Genomic DNA, 18126 nt, shown 5'->3' on the forward strand with positions numbered 1-18126 from the left:
AAAAAAAATAATTTAAAATATTTTTGTTTCTTACTACAGTTAAAAAAGATGGTCCCTAATTGGGGAATTATGATTCAATATTTTTTCCTGTAAGATGTGGTATTGGTGAATGATTATTTTGAAAATAAAAAAAAAACAACGACAAGGTAATAAAAAATCTCATTGAACGATCATGAAAACCGTTTATTTGACAAGAAGTTTATAAACATCAGTTCTATAATTAAATAAAATCCTGAAACCTATTTTACTTATAAATAAATACAACAAATAATTGTATTACAAAAACATAACGTAAACTTGTACAGCATACAGGTAAAATGTTTAAAGTTACAGTTAATGGAAATCCTTAATATCAATACCGAAAATATAAGTAATACCTATGAAAAAAGATCAAATAGTTAAAGAATATTAGTTATAAAAGAACAAACATTGCACCTACAGTGTGAAAGTGGCCTAACTGGAAAAATTATTGAACATTACCATAAAATATATTTTTTTTCATTAGTCTTAAACAAATTCAAAAATTATAGAAATTAATAGTAAAGCCACTTTCATTTTAAATGTACAATATATGAATAACAGATAATAAAAAAAGAACAGATAATAAAACATCGAAATACCTATGTTCCCGTTTATAACGTCATCATACTTAATTAAAATTAAACGATAATTTAAATAAACATTTGTTACATTAAAAACTACATCAATTGATTCAAAAAGAAAAAATATTTTTTACCTATAACATTCAGTTATTCAAGTTGTATATTATTTTATGTAAGTATTATCTGAATATAATATTGAAATATATATAAGATTTCGTAATAAAAATTACATACTACTATAGATAGATATATCGATTATACACGTACTATATTTTTTAATACACTCTTAGAACGAAAATAAATAAATATTAAAATTCTGTAACCTTTGATTTTATTTAATTCGACAGTATACGAACTTTAAAAGTTTATTTTTCAGCTTCGCTTCCGCCATATTCTGGTGGCATTGCGTATTGAGAGGCGGAACCTAACGCCGCGTTTGCCTTGACAACAGAGGGAGCAACGTATATACGTTTCATCTAGTGGGAATCGAACCCACAACCTGTCGCGATTACTGCCCTCGAAAGTGGTGTTTTTCATAAATTGCTAATTTTATGTTATATCATTTTCATTGTAATAGTATGACAAATTGAACAATTTTCATATTAAAAAACTATTTTGTTTCTATAAACGTCATATAATATCAGCAGGCCAGATAGAAGGAACTAGATAGTAATATGTAAAACAGACATCTAAACAATGAGAAGTATTATAATAAAAAATAAATTCGCTGAAGAAAAAAATGTAACAATAAATACCTGAAGTTATTAAATACAATGACGATATAAAAACAATGTACTTACGTACAAATAATTTATTAAACAAAGTAGCATCCACAGACTATAAATTTATTCACAACAACTAATTATGAATTCAAAGGTTATAGGTAATTGTAATAATTAACTCATCGCCTTCAATTTAAAGTTAATTTTTAGTTTACTTTATATATTTAACCACTAACCACTGAAGAGATTGTAAAAAGATACTTAAATTTATTTATTTTCCAAACGAGATTGTAAATTTTTTGACAAATTGCCAATACTTTTCAAAATAACCTTGCAAAATTTTAAATATATTTATAATATACATTTTTTTCAAGATCTTTGAAGGCGATGCGAGACGGCTTTTAGTATGAAAAAGACAATGTATGAAAGGGCTTGTGTCTCGAGAATAAGGACGAATGGAATTTTAAAAATGATATTACGACGCCTATTCAAATTCATTTTGCTTCTTTTAAAACCTGAAAATCCAGTCGTCATCAGGAAGAAAAAAAGATAAGACAAATTGTCGGCAAAGACTTAAAAAGGTTGGTATTAAAAACAATATGGACTCAAAAATGGACGAAACGATTACTAAGTAATATAAAGAATATCACAAAATATAATGTGATGTATTCGATGGGCGGAAGTAGTTAATTCTATTACTATAATTAAAGACTATATAGCTTAGTTTATTTAGATTTCTTAAAAATATTAGGATTCATTCGTAATTTACATTTAGAGCTAAAGTTAGAAATTTTTACTTGACAAAAAGGATTTACGATCGTCAGATAAAAGTCATATTGATTCTACAAAACGGACAAACATCAATATATTTTTTTTTATATTACAATTCTCGTAATTGAATATTTAAAATAAAATAGACACAATTTTATTCTTTGTTTTCAATAACAATATTAGTTATTATGAAACCAACCGACCCAATACATACTAAGTGGTTACATGCTCGTATGTTTAGTTCTTACTTTCTTTTTTGGCATTTGTTGAAGAGGATCGCGCACGCAACCTAGTTATTTAAACGTTCATTAGATGGTTAGCGGGATTGTTAAACTACAAGGCTAATTTAAGATTTCTTACCTTCAAAAATGCAAAGATCAAGTCCGATTCAGTTTAAAATTTAAGTATTTTAAATTTATGTATATAATAAATGTAATTTTTACAATTTTATTTTCAAATTATTGTAAATGATGTAAACGACTAAATTTATGTACAGAATGACAGTAAAAGTAGAGATGTTAGTAATTTATATACAGAAGGGTTTCGCTTGACAAGTTTAAGTAATTTTTCGTAAAATATTGCTGTATTTTATATTAGGTAATATAACACTGTTACAGAAATATTGAAGATCAACTCCATTACTAAGCTACAGTGTCATTAGTTTCTTACATTAATTAATAATAATAACATAATTATATCCTTAATATTATCGCAATATTCATACAATATACAAAGATTTAAAATTTTAAACTTAAACGAAACATTCAATACCTTGGCCATATACCTACATGATATTAAGATATCTATACAATATTTACATAGTATTATAACTTTAATTCTACATTTTAGAGGGAAATATACATCGTCGGCTAAAAGTTTTAAATTGCCAACTCCTTTTGTTAAACAACAACAGTTAAATACTGAAAGAATGAATGAAAAAAAATCCAAGACGTTCGTAGTACCTACCGAGCGTCGACCGCTTACCAGCATCAGGATATACTTGGCGTCAAAGTAGAAAAACATATGCCACAGCCATAAAGGCCTATCTGATAAAACAATCCGGGCAGGCTTCCTGACATTGTGAAGAAATTTTTGAAATAGTAAAAAACTGGCTTTGTTTCCCACCTTATTGTTTGGATTGTTTTTACAAGATTTGACGAGAAATAATAAAATAAAAGGAGTTAGCAATTTAAAGCACCAAATTGACGACATTTATAAGACTTTTATACTTTTATATTACAACATGGAAACGATTACAGAGACGGCCGTTACGAAAGGACGACAATATTTGAACATTTATTTTCAATTTCTTTTATAACGTTATCTTATTAATATCACTGGCCGAAAAGTCGATTTTAAATATTAATCATTGGATATATCCAAATCACGTTCGTTGACTAGCTACTATAGAGAAAGTTGCTAAAGTTAATATCAAACTGGGGGTTTTTAAATGTTATATTCAACCCCAATTTAAGCTTCGTTCACATGTACAATTTCTGTATTAAAAATCTGACATTAAAAAGTATATTAATTATATTTTAGTTCTATTTTTTGGTAATAGATACAAATTTAATTTCCACTTGGCTCGGTTCACGTAGGTACCTAATTAACTTTGGCAATGTCACTGCCAGTTGGGGGTCAATGACACATTTGGTTAAATTTTACCTTTATTTAGCAAACGCATATTAAATTACATCAGCTGTCATACCTGTGATTTGTCGAGCCGTGTGTCGTATTTAATTTTGAAATCGACTTTCACGCTCTATCACGCACGATAGGCAGAGGCTAGTGTTAAGACACTCCGTTCTCCACTTTTCGCCTAATTTAACGGAACTCAACGTCGGGTTTTTGCTTTGGTGCCAGAGCAAAGAAATAAAAATATTATTAAATAATAATTTATTCCTCCGAGTGGGTATTGAACGCACAACCTCATTTACCTTTAATTGCAACATGTTATATAGAACATCTGGTAAGTTATTTTAGTTTATAGCGATCAAAAGCTCAGTAGATATGATGAAAACTTCTACGTTTGTATTTTCTAAGCAACTATAAAAAAACATATTTTGTATTTTATATTTTAAAGATTAACATAAGTTTTTTAAAATTTAGAACACCTTATTATTTTCACACAACTGAGATCAAATGGACCGAACCATATAAATTAATTCTCACTAAAACATTAAAGATAGAAATTTTAAATGGACGCCATGCAAAAAGGATGGACTATTTTAGAACTTTTTTAAGACTTCACATACATTTACGGGTAATCAGTAACCTCTATTTTCTTTAAGTCGGTTACCTATATATAATTGTCAATTTTAATTATAATTTTAAACTATTAGAAAAAAATGTTACTAAAAAACAATGCAAGAAAATTAGCGTCTAGATTTTGTTTTAAAAGTAAAAATGACAATATCACAGCTTCACCAAAATCAAGAACACAAATCTGACGAAACATGACAAATTAAACGTATACATTATTTAATAATTTACTATAAAAATTATCATCGAATTACGAAAAGTGGAATATTTTCTTAAAATAGGATAGGAATAGAGGGGGCCCTGCGGTCCGCGCCCACCCCAGAATTTTGTTTAACAAAAAAATTGCCCCGAAAAATAAAAAATAGAACATTTACACGAATATATCTTTTCAAAGCTAAAGTCCAGACACCTCCTCCCCCCAGAAAATATCTCCAGATACGCCCTTTTGCCTAAATGGTCTTAATTTATGAAAAAAAAAAAATTAAGTACACCATAGCCGTTTTCTAAATTATACACAGAGATATCAAATGTGACATAATGTGTCGATTATCATCGCACGCTTTAGCAACTAGGTTATAAATTAAATTTAATTAGCATTATATTGTCAGGGTTGACCTTAAAAAAAATGTTCAACAAAAAAAACCGTAAATAACGACTTTCAGTAAACATTGACAAAAAGTATAAATAAGAACGAGATTATACAAACAATGATAAGAATCCAAACACCATCCATCCATGGAATACCATACCATACTATACCATAATTATTAAAGAAAAACTGCATTCATATAGAGATCTATAAGAACAAATTGCACAATTGCACATTTTTTATAGCACGAATAGACAACCCTGACGAGGCCTAGAGGCTAGTTGAATGTAATTGGATTGTACAGGGCGGCGCCGGTATCGCTCCGCCCGACGCCTGCGCCCGCCATTATAGCTTCATAGCACATATTATAACACTTACGTGGTTTTTTACAATTACTAATTCAAAATAAGTTAAAACATTACTGTTAATTTATAAAAAAGGTTAATAATAAACGATGTTTCATTGTTACTTAGAATTATAAGAATATTAGATAAAAATTAGGAAATTGAATTGAAATTTCAATATGTTGCTTATAAGAATCTTCTATCAATAGGTTTGGGTAAAGTAGGTGTTTTATAGTGTCACCTCGGTGTAAAACAAATTACAGACATTGTATCAACATGTGAAGTCGTTATTTTGGTACATATCACAATACCACAAATAATTATATAAAATATTCGATTAAACTTAAATATCGATAATGACACAGAAATATGCAATCATTTTGGTAATTCAGTAAATATTGCAAAACTGCTCGGTTTCATTATAATTTTATACTTATTTAGAAGAAATATAGCCTTAATCCTTACATATAGATGCTATTAAAGAATAATTGCCCAGAATATAAAATACGGCCTTAAAATTATAGCAATAAGGTACTCTTTTCGGTGTCGCCAACACACAAATATACATGACGTCTATACAAATGTAACACTAATGGTTTAAAGTCATACTAAAGTGTCTTTCGGGAGTTAACCAGCACTATTAAGCACCATCCCCAGAAGTAGAGGTCGACGGGGGATCGGCCACGTGCGCCACCTGGAAACAAATTAAACAAAATTAATAAATGTATCAAAATATCAATTAATCGTATTAAATCAATCCAACAAACAGGGATCTATCTAGAGATATATTGAGAGACATATCGAAAGATATTTTTCAGGGGGGCTTGACTCCAGCTTTGACCTCATCTTTTTATGGTTAAATATTTTTGTTACTACAACTGAAAAAGAAAAATCACGCAGTATCCCGCACACAGGAGAGTAGGCAGAGGGAACCTAGAGTTAAGACACTCCGTTCCCCAACTGGACCGGGCTATTTTCGCCTATTCCTTCAGCCGTGACCGTGTCACACAACGTGACAAACTTCGACTGTATACGCGGTGGTTGAGAATCCAAACTCTAACCAGAGGAATTAATTATTTTTATTTGCATTCTTTGAATAGTAAAGTCTCGAATTCGACTGTTTAAAAACTTGTATTTTACCACATTGATTGTATCAAATACTGTAATACAATGTGAGGTAAACAACCAGAACTAAATATGAACAATAAATTACAATATGGGAGTCCATATGGGTTGACTGAGTAGTCAAAGCTAATAATGTTTCTTCGTCTGACTGCGGTTATTATATTTAACTTTATCTTTGATAGCAAAAAGTTCATTTCTCAGCGGAACCCACACACCACTCAGTTTTTACGCGAAATTCCTCGATTGCTCTAAATGGTGTATACTACACCCGCTATGGAATGGCATATATGACATTTCAAGTTAGCATAAATTTCTCTGCTTTATTTACGAGTAGCAATTGTTTATTGTTTTTAAGAATATAGATAATAAAAAAAATATTGATATATATATATATATATAAAAATATTTCTGTGTGTGTCTAACTGGACATATACAAACACACAAAAACAATAATTCTATATTTTCACGCGTCCCAAAAACACACAAAAACAGTAACAAACAAATAATTTGTAGTGTAACTAACTAATGCACTACATAATTTACAATGATAAATTAATCAATTTAAAATGTTTTTAAAGAGTTTTATTAACCACACTTAACATCCATTAACCTTTACCAACGGAGGCAGCGCGTTATAATTGCATACACAATTAGATTTTTTCTCATTATACGACGTCTTATACGCACCAAGAGTTCCATCAAAACCTGTCTTTCATTTATTATAAACAAACATAAATAGAAAAAATATGAATTTACCAAAATACGCTCATTTTACAAGTTTCACGCCGTATGCCTCACACAGCAGGTTAGACAGAGAGAACCTAGTGTTAAGGCATTCCGTCGCCCAATTTCCACTAGGAAACGTCCCCCAATTGCCATGTTGAGTGGCGAAAGTCAATGCCGCGCCTTCCCTCAACACCAGAGAATATGAAAATATATATAAACACTTCATTTCCTCGAGGGGGGATCAAACCCACAAACAGACACGTTTGTTTACAGACACACATTTATGCACCTGCGCAACCACTGACCTCATAATCATGCTGACCTCAGCTCATTTTATATGAATAAAAAAAGGAACTTGTCTAATTAAAAAAGAAACAAGAAATTAAAATAAGCATTTAAATATTAATTATGTTTATTAAGAGTCACATTAAGACAATAAGCACGCCGAAACCGATACGACGAGACTATTTGTAGCAATTTAATGAACCGAAGGAAAAAGAAATACCTACAGCCGAATTAATAACCTCCTTTTCTTACAGAAATCGGTTAAAAATTTTAAACAAAGTATTTAAATATAGAACGTTGCACGTACATTTATAAATAATCACTTTAAAAAAAAAGAAATAAAGCCTTTTATTATTTTGTGCAAATAATCAGGTTTTTATGCAAATAATCGAATAAATCAATCCATCGGTCAATATAGATTGTATCGGATTGAGGTAACTGTAATTGTACGAGTAGGTATATAGGTCACAGGGCCAATGCACTGCGGGAGCATAATGACAACCGGATTACAACCAAATAAAAAGTAGGCCTGCGGTTGGCCCTCCGCCTCCGTTGCGATGCGAGTGTGCAGCCCGGATCGCACTCGCTCGATTAGGCCGAAATTATTTTGTAAGAAAAACTAGCATTTTTGAATCGCATTGCGTATAATAATATATTGATTGGAGAAAAACGGGTGACTAATGGCTAGAAAAAAATATCTTGATATACCTAAGCTTCGACTGTCGAATTAAAAAAAAAAATTATTATGTAGTTTCAACTTTGTTAATTGGATTGGACATAAATCTATTAATTTATTTATGCTAGGGTTACACAGAGTATGGCGATATTTTAAACATATTTAAACGCACATGTTAAATCTTGTTTCTGGTAACGAAGCCACTCAACACGCAATGCCACCAAAATTCGGAAAGTGGGGAACGGAAGTGTCTTAATGGGAACGACTTCGTTCCCAAGTTCATTCGCCGCAATCACAAGAACCCGACCTTACTAGGTTTACTTTAATATCGATATAGCTTTAACTGTGAAAAAGGACCCCTCCTGCCTTTCGACATTAACAAATGACAAAAAATCAAACAGAAACACATAAATATACATAGTTACAAAATATACTCAAAAAGGCGTCATGAAATATAAATAATTGCAGTGTGTTAAGAAATTGTCAAAACCTATAGCCCCTATAGGGGCCCCTATAGAATCCTATAGGATTCTTCCCTTGCACCTACAGTTATGAAATTTGGCAAGAAGAACTTACGTAAGAAAAAATTCTGAAAACTAAAAATTGGCTTCGTTGTGCAAGTACGACTCTAACTTAACCGATTTTTTTAATATTATATCCCTCTAAATGGTAAATAAGACTTGTTGATGACTTGTCGATAATTAGCAGCTAGTTATTTATATCGATATAAATTTATAATCATCTATACCTATCTACATATATAACACATACCTATTTCCAATTTTTATTAGAAGATTGCTCGGAAACGCAAAGCTGTTGTCGTTACATGGCAAGTCTAAAACTTGAAACATTATACCTTAACGGGCAACATTTAGTTGTTATATACAGGTAGTGTCTTAAATAGTATTGTAATTATAAAGACAAAAGAGACTTAATTAAATTTAAAAATAACTCTTTAAAATGACTCTTCTTTTGTCTATCTATTTGTCTCTTGTTCACGATTCATGAAAAAACTACTGGATGGATTTGTTGTTTTTTGTACTTACAGGTGTTAATGCGATTCGACATGTTCTCGACAGCATATAAGGTCAAGCAGAGGTCTGAATACCTGGTGTGAAATTCCAGGACCTCGAACTAAATGTATAAGGCAAGACATACAGCGATCTCTTATAAAGCGAATCTTGTAATTTTGAATTTTTTTATCTAAGCAGACCCAACTACTGCGCGAGAACTACACACGAGCTTCTGTATTGCGATGCAATTACGTCAAACTATATAATAATCTTCCATATTTTATTTATTTCTACGTTTTATGGACACTTGAACAATTTAAAGTGACTATAAAATAAATAAGCAAATATATAATAAGTATTGATGCAAGACTACCAATAACATAAATATTATAATAACAAAAAGAAAAACAAACGGAGAAATAGGAGATTATATAAAACAACAGTAGCTCCCTCCAGCTCGATGGACCGACGACCTGAAGAAGGTTGCTGGCTTCGACTGGATGCGGAAGGCGGAGGATCGGGAGCTTTGGTGCACCCTGGGAGAGGCCTATGTCCAGCAGTGGACCCGAAAAGGCTGATTTGATGATGATGATGATAAAACAACAATAATTATAAACAAGATCATTTAACGCCCTGGAAATAAGCCTTTCGAAGTCTTCAGTAAATTGGCGTATAATATTTCATTAAATCATTTTCTCTTTTATATCATTTTCTCATTAAATCATTTTCTCTTTTGGTACAGGTACGAAGGCGAATGGTGTGAAATATTTTTTATATACTCGTATATCGACGAAAAACTCACGACACGACATACTCGCAAGTGACGAAGGCTCGGACCAAAAATGTTAAAGCTAAACTTGTTTTGCCGTCTTGTCGCCCCAAGCATATTAAGTTCCAACAAACGAGACCTTATAAATACTTATATTAATTGTCATTTCTAATAGTGACTCATCGTTGCCTGGTTATACTTCTACTAGCGGACGCGCGCAGCTTCGCCTGCCTGATGAATTCTAATAAACCATGAAACACGTGTTCAAATAAATATTTTTAAGAGTCTGAATTTCAAATTTTATATAAATAGGTGTGGATTTACAAAATTTTTCCATACAAACTTTCAACCCCTATTTCATCCCTTTAGAGTTAAAATTTTTCAAAATCCCTTCTTAGTAGAGGTCCAGATTACGAAAGTAAACTTTTGTCCAAATTCCACGTTTCTACGCACATCGGTTACGGCTGTGAGTGCGTCTTACCTCAGTCAGTGAGGACAAGTCCTTTTAAATATATAGATAACGGTTTGGTTTTTTTAAATCCACTTTTGTAAAAGGAGTTTCTTAACTCAGAACTTTTGACTGGGTGAACCAATTTTGATTATTCATTTTTATTTGAAACCGGGTTGTCCCCGTGTGGTCCCATTTTAATTTGGTCCATTTTTGGTAGTTTGGTTAAGTTAGGGACTAACTATGGGATCCGGTTAAATTATATTGTTATTGTAACCCGTCATCTAAATTGCGGCTTAGTAACCTGCCCAGATCCTCAGTTCCTCTGTTTTTTCCCATGTTATTAATAAGGCGTATTGCGTAACTAATCGCCGTGCTCGACGTAACCAGTTTGTAATTGAATAAATACCATAAATATTCTCGCAAGTATGAGCTGAATGCATCCACCGCACGCCTTCCAACTGCTCTCCCAAATGCTGGTGTCAATTTTGTAATTTCATACTTCATAATTATCGGTATTGATAACTTAAGTTTCGCTCACGGATAAAATCTCTATAGTAATTTTTGCCTTTCTCTGTTTTAATATTTCTTTATAACAAAAATTAATACACTGAATATCAATGTGTGATATTTAAAGACATTAGTACAATAAAAGGCACATAATCATTACACAATAAAAAAAAACCAGTCGCTAGCAAATTTAACTTAGGCTCTACGTTTTACTATCTACTTTGCTAGAAAATTAAAAAATAATTTTGTTAAATTATATCTTTTGTCATTAAACCATATATACCTATGGATCCTTATTATTTCAATAATAATTTTGCATTTTCATATTTAGTTTGCATAATCATATTTACTATGTGTTATTTTTAGGTTGAACTAAAAATTTAGCAACAACTACAAATTTAGTAGTAATACGTTTTGGACTTTAATTCTGGACATTGCCCACTAAGATCGTTAAAAAAATGCACATAAAAAAGTTATCTTGCGTACAAAGACAACACTTTCACTATCTATTTTCAAGAAATTTCTGTCATATGCTTTTCACTCTTTTATTTAGAATATTCCTTTTTTTACTTTCTTCTTCTATTAGCTAGATGAGTTTATTAGATTTTTATTTATTTAAATTAGTTAATTTCTATGATAAACCATTTAGTTTTCCTTATGTCTTCTTTTGTTTAATGTTTTTGGTAATGTTAACCATGTTTCTACTAACTGCAATTGATGGGTCGTGGTGGTCGAACTGCGTTGTCAAACAAATTTGTCCAACCGCAGACCGTTTTCCGGCAGTACCCCTTTTGCAGACCGTTTTAGTTTTTTTTTACGAAGCAACGAGGGGCTCAAAATTTAGTCTAAAGAAACTGCCTAATAAAATATTTAAAAAAGAATGTTATATAAATATTAAGAAAATATTCGGACATGTCATCGCCTAATCTTCAAATCTTCTATTATTTTCCAATTAAAATTATGGAAAAAAATCAAATTCAATATATGACTTTAAACTTAACTGGTGATTTCGTTTCTCCATTATTTTATTATTTCCATAGCCAACAGAGCTGATTTTTCTTACAAATGTCTTCCTTTGTCTTTTAAAATAATAAAAAGCTAGCGCTATAAAAAGAAAAAAGGAATACGAATAGATATATAATAAAAGCTGGAATATTATAGATTCATTATTTAATGGAAAACTAAAATATATAGTGTATATAATATATAACAAACAATCCAACGTTAATATAGACAAAGTGCTAACTTAAATATTATCAAACGATTCCTCCGATATGATAAACACGTTCTAATATTACTATGAGAGAAAACTGGAAACATTTCTACTCATATTTTATAATAACTTGCAATAACACGAATGTTATTGCAAGTTATTGAGAAACATTGTGAGACAATGGTCGCTATCATTTTCACGTAATAATTATACTGTAAGCTTAATTATTATATACTTAGATAGACGCTTTTTCATAGCAAGGTATGCATCGATCAGGCAAGTAGAAGGAACCTAGTGTTGAGACACTCCGTTGCCTTTCTGCACATTTTTTAAAACATTCCTTGTTCCTCGTTTTCATCGCTTCTTTGCATGATTTTAACGGGCTGAACTCTATTGTTAAATACTTAACATGGATGCAGAATAACGTTGCTATTTAACCTACTTTCCAAAAATCCAGATTGTCGATTGGTTGTTTTAATTGAAAAAATACAATGTAGAAGTAATATTAATTATTTTGCCTCTTGCTTCCCTATAATTAACGTTTTTCAGCATATAGTTAAAACGCACACATTGATAATGATTAAGGCAATAAGCTAAATACAGATAGTTGTTATACAGGGTGGAAAAGGTAGCGCTCCTTTTACTGAAACTGCATATAGGTTAAAATATTTCAAGCCCAGAAATAAAGAAATTAATCAAGATATCTCAATAGTTTGGACGTAGAATTTTCTTTTCATTTCACGATTTTTATCCATACCTGTATTTCGTGTGACGCACACATACGTACGCGACGTTGCCGCTTTGGCAGGTAAGTGTGCGCGTGTTTATGTTATACTTAACAAATGGTGTTTTATTTTAAAACGATAATTTTATTATTTATTTTGTTTCAAAAAATAACTTTTTCATTTTTGGGTATTATTTTTTTTCTGAATTATATAAGGCGTTTATAGAGTAGTTAAAACTGTGGTTTAATTTGAAGTGGTGCTGATTATTCCACCCTGTATATTAGATATTATTTTAGTTATAATATATGTACATGTGTATACATTCTCGTTGAATATGCAATATTGATGCGCGATCGTAAAGCACTGTGTTAAAAAGTTTCGCACTCAATGTCTTTGTGCACAAAGGGAGCCATAAATTGTAATGTCATTTATAGCATTTTCAATGATTGTTTGCTATGTTTGTTACATTATGTGTTTTTATTGAATGTACGTATATTTTATATGAATGTTTTACCGATTTTACTACGTAAGTGTAAATTTAATCTCTGAATAATTTATACACATTGGCCAAAGCATATACTCGTATTATTTGAAAATATATCTAATACATTTTTATGTCAATGTTCATAATAGTTGTTAAAATATTGGTAATAATCAATTTTATCTTTTTTCAAACCAAAATTCATAACATAATATCTACATATTATTTATTTAAAAGATTTAACAACGTTTTGAAGGAAATTGCGTGCAACTTCTCAAAAGCGCCTCGTGGCGTGCGTTATTGTACGCAGTTGTACGTAACAACTACAAGTGAACACCCCGTAGGGGACTTCTTTGAAAATACCAAGTTTTAAAATTAATGGATGTGCTAAAATTAACTTGAGCCAATTTTGCTTTGCTTTTGATAATTTAATAGATAAAGATTTTGTACTTTTGTTGTCCATTTTAATTTATTTGTAGCTCCACGCTGTATACCACATAGCAGGCACATAGCAGGCTAGGCAGAGGAAATCTGGGAACATACTGTCACAATACTGTCGTTCCCTACTATTTACGTGTTGAATGGCGAAACCACAACAAAGCTGGGATTTGCCTTGTTACCAGAGCGAAGAAATAAAAATATTTAATATATAATTTCCTCGAGTGGAAATTGAATCCACTACGTGTGGCCCTGCGCCGCTACAGTACTGACCTCTACTAAATAACAAGTTTATTTTATAAAAACAATATTATAAACTATGAGGGATAAACAAGGACTAAAGATATTTTAATGAATTTAAGGACGCAAATTAAATGATACTCGTAAGTGATCAGAAATAATTCATACTCGTCAGATTAAAATATAGTTTTTTCATATTCTTCTATTTTGGTCTGTTCTATTCTGTTTTGGTCTGTTCTATTCTATTTTTCGGTTATGGCATTTCAAACGTGCCAGCTAACACTAATCACTTCGTCAAAATGTCTTTTTTTGTCATCCAACATTTGATATCATTGAAGCTTGTCTCAATATTATTATTATTTCATAAAAAATATTTTTACAAAATAAATATTAAGTTAAATAGAAATTTTGAAATAAAACAACCGACAGACATTATTAAGATCCTCTACGGTGCGACTGTTTGTAGAGTAATTAGCGATTAATTTTAGCAAAAGCACCAGTTTATTGTATATGTATCTATCTCATCTCATCAGAAAAGAGCGATTTTTACGAATAACAAAAAATATTTGTTTTATAATGTATATAATTGGCGTTCAATGAATTCAAATTCTTTAATTTTCATGAATTATTTATTAAAAGGACAAAATTATGGATACTTTGTCAATGAATAACTTAATATACAGTTCACGAATATAGCATCCGTGTCCAGAATATTTTGAGATCACATTTCTAATAAATTATGAACTAAATCTAGCATAAAATGTCTACTTGGGTTTAACGGCCGGCTTAGTTCGAAGCTTAGGCGATCGTAAAACTTATTCGCAGAGTGCCAATCACATGGCGATGGTTCGTAAAAACCATGAAATAAACCACTTAGATTAACCGGTTAGTGTAAATTATGGTCTCATAGTTAGGTAGATCTCTGAATTTAGCTAAAATTTAATTTAGTGGGGTTATATTGGTGGTATTGCATAGTTAAATCATGAAAACGTCGGGTAGTACGCAAGTTTTACGAAGTCGCATAAAACTGTGCCATAAATGCTGCATCCACTTACTTTTATTACCACCAACTGCCTTCAGCAAATGTTTCGTTGGAAATCAGCTATATTATAACACCATGATGCATAGAACTTGACGTTATTAGAATTCGCGAAGTTATGACTGCTAAGAAGCTTACCAAGTAAATCACTTGGTGTATATTGTGAGTACGACGTGGAAATCTCATTGTACGAACACCAAGAACTTGTTGGTTCGCTGTATCCCGCACGTAGGAGGGTAGGCAGAGGGAACCTGGGAAGCTAGTGTTACTCTCTATCGCCATTAACACACTTCCGTTCTCCATGGATTTCATTTCCTCGAGTTTCTAATGTTTTATAGAATCACGCTAGCTGAGTCCGTAACTATTGAAAATTATATGTTATTATGATATTGGTACAGGTCGTAATTATAATGTCAGATTAACAATGTTTAAATAATCATATTATTTTACAAATGTCTCGTGATCAGGTTTAATTATGATATTTTATATTTCGTAACTTACACTTAAATATACTCGTATACACTAAAGTACAAAAACGCTTTTACAATTTAAATATCAACTTTCACATTAAAAAAGATTGTTGCTAAGATATGAAACTTTAAATCGATTCATCAATTTTGACAAGTTGGAATAAAAATAAATAAGAATACAGATCTTGCAGCATCACATATAAAAAATAATACTCTTGTTTTCTATTAAAATTATGGCAATATGAAGTCTGACTGAAAAAAATGGAAAGAGGAACGGAATATTTTGACACCAGGATCTTTCTGTAGTTGTTTCTTTCTGTTATTTGAGCTTCACTGCTGAGAAGCTAAAATACAAAAAAGATGAATTGCTAAAGATTATTTATTATTTGTTTCTTCTAAGTGTTGACTAAAATGTTAAAGAAGAGTTTCAACATTGTCTTACGAGAAACCTGAACGTCTTATCAAAAATGTTCATAAGGCTCAATACACACTAGGTATCTATTTTCTTCCATTTTTTAATTATATATTTTATAAATTGTTCCCTTCATATTATTTTCTATTCATTGAAGAAACATATATATGTCGCAGTGCTTTAATTATAGCAAAGAAGTATATTTTTAGGGGTCCCGCAACAAGGCCCCTTATTTACACAGACAACTCAAGGCTTATAAAATAAAAAAGGGAAATTTTTATTGTACTAAATACGTTAGATATATATAAATATGGTATTATTTTATATACAAATATGTGAAAATATATTTCTATAAATTAATTACTTAATTACAAAGAATAAAAAACTAAAAAATCGAATGACCTCAACATATCAATACTTAAATTGTGCAATATTTGAAATAAACAATATTCAATATTCAATTGCATAAATAAAAATTAAAGATTAAATATAATAGAATTTAAAAAGAAGAGTAGCCAATCGTCTTAATTTATTAAGAGTATTTAAACTGTCAATTTTGAAATATTTATAAATAATTTGTTTATTTGATTACAAAAATAATCCAGATTTAAATTAATTGAATAGGAATTAAATAATACTTACATTGAAGAATATTTGAAATAATAATAATAAATTATTCTATTTGATTCTATTGAACTTTTCAACAAGCAAGTGCTAAGCTTTGAGGAAAATTGTTTAGAAACTATCTTAGATATATTTATTCGATACAAAGATATCTATTTTCGAAATTCAATAAAACGTGTAGTTTATGGTTTGAAAATGACTTCCTCGATCGAAATATTGATATTAGTTCGCTAGAGAATTAGATTATTAGCCGTTGAATGAACACATTTCTCATTTCATGTAACTGTAATTAAGGCAAATGATATGGTAATAGTGTTAAAAATAGCTTCAATTTATAGACTATGTGGACTTAACGCCATATAATCAGTTATTTCTAGTTATAAGTATGTAAAAGGGATTAAACACACCTGGACTTTACGACGTGTTGCACGTAAGGCTACGAAGCCAATATCGCGTGCTCATTGAGTACCGATATACATGTTAACAATACTGGGCTTTATATAAGCGTGCGTGTCAATTTACAAAGGCCCCTTTTCTTGATTTTATCGCCTCCATAAAAGTACAATTCAATGGAGCTTTCGTTGGCGTTTTCAAAAATTCTATCATATTGCATAATAGTATGAATTGAATTGATTTTTAGATCGTTTCTTCAGCTCTATTAGAGATTAGTACGTTTATCTAATTGTCGATTTACTTCATAAAGTTCAGATATATTATAAGTCAATACTGATGATTCGTGAAATATATTTTTTTAAAATTACAAGTAGATTTTATAAATATATATTTATAATCTTATTTTATAGCATACTGTTACTATTTTAATATGACATCTCTGTAACTAATGCAATATTTAATATTATACGTATCGTTTATAAACTTTTTTTTTAACTAGACTATTATCACAATATTCGTTTCTCTAATATGTTTAACGGTTTTACTTCATATGATTAGCAGTAATAGGCTCGCATCCACGATTAAAAAGAGTACACGTTAAAGTGAAACCTGACACAAATTAACTATGTTACAAAGATTGCGAGCTTTATAAAGCGATTGTAGAAAAAGTAATAAGCTCATCGTAACGAATGTGCGTGACAGTGTGAAACCCTGCACAAATAAAGAGGATTTTTAATCGGTCTGGTAACTAATTAGAATATATAATTTCAGCTTTGCGTGTATATCAATGACACATCCGTACAATCACCTGAACACTGGATAGAAAAGTGTTATTATAAGTCTTTAGTTTAAAAAAATTGTTTAATAGAAATATTATTACTAAAGTATCGATATATGGTACGGTTCAGCAGGTTTCAACTTAACTTTTTTTCCAGCTTCACTCTGTATTCTACATATAGCAGAGTAGGCAGAGGGAACTTAGTGTTAAGACACTTCTTTCCCCACGTTACTTGGTACCAGAGCGCAAAAATGAAATTATTAAATAATAATAACCCTTTTCCCCAAATGGGAATCGAACCCACAACCGTTGTGTAACAGTCACACACTTGTGCCTCTGCGCCACAACAGCCTTTACGTCTCTTGACCCTATCCAATTTTAAAATATTTTTAATTTTCAATAAAAAAAGGGTAACATTATTAAAACAAAGTTAACTATATGAATGGTTGAAAATACTTTCATCTCTGACCA

General features: G+C 30.6%; 1 protein-coding gene across 1 annotated transcript in view; it reads right to left on the reverse strand.

Moving 5' to 3' along the window:
- Positions 1-162: 162 nt before the first annotated feature.
- Positions 163-18126, reverse strand: part of dsx (transcription factor doublesex) — a 143916-nt gene continuing 125952 nt past the window's right edge. Inside the window, exon 4 of the mRNA XM_085189664.1 lies at positions 163-5984. The gene's annotated coding sequence lies outside the window, so the exon portion shown is untranslated. The remainder of the gene's footprint in view (positions 5985-18126) is intronic.

This window comes from Heliconius melpomene, chromosome 8, assembly GCF_056956725.1.
Source record: "Heliconius melpomene rosina isolate 202511_hmr_F chromosome 8, ASM5695672v1, whole genome shotgun sequence".
In the NCBI taxonomy this organism is placed as follows: domain Eukaryota; kingdom Metazoa; phylum Arthropoda; class Insecta; order Lepidoptera; family Nymphalidae; genus Heliconius; species Heliconius melpomene.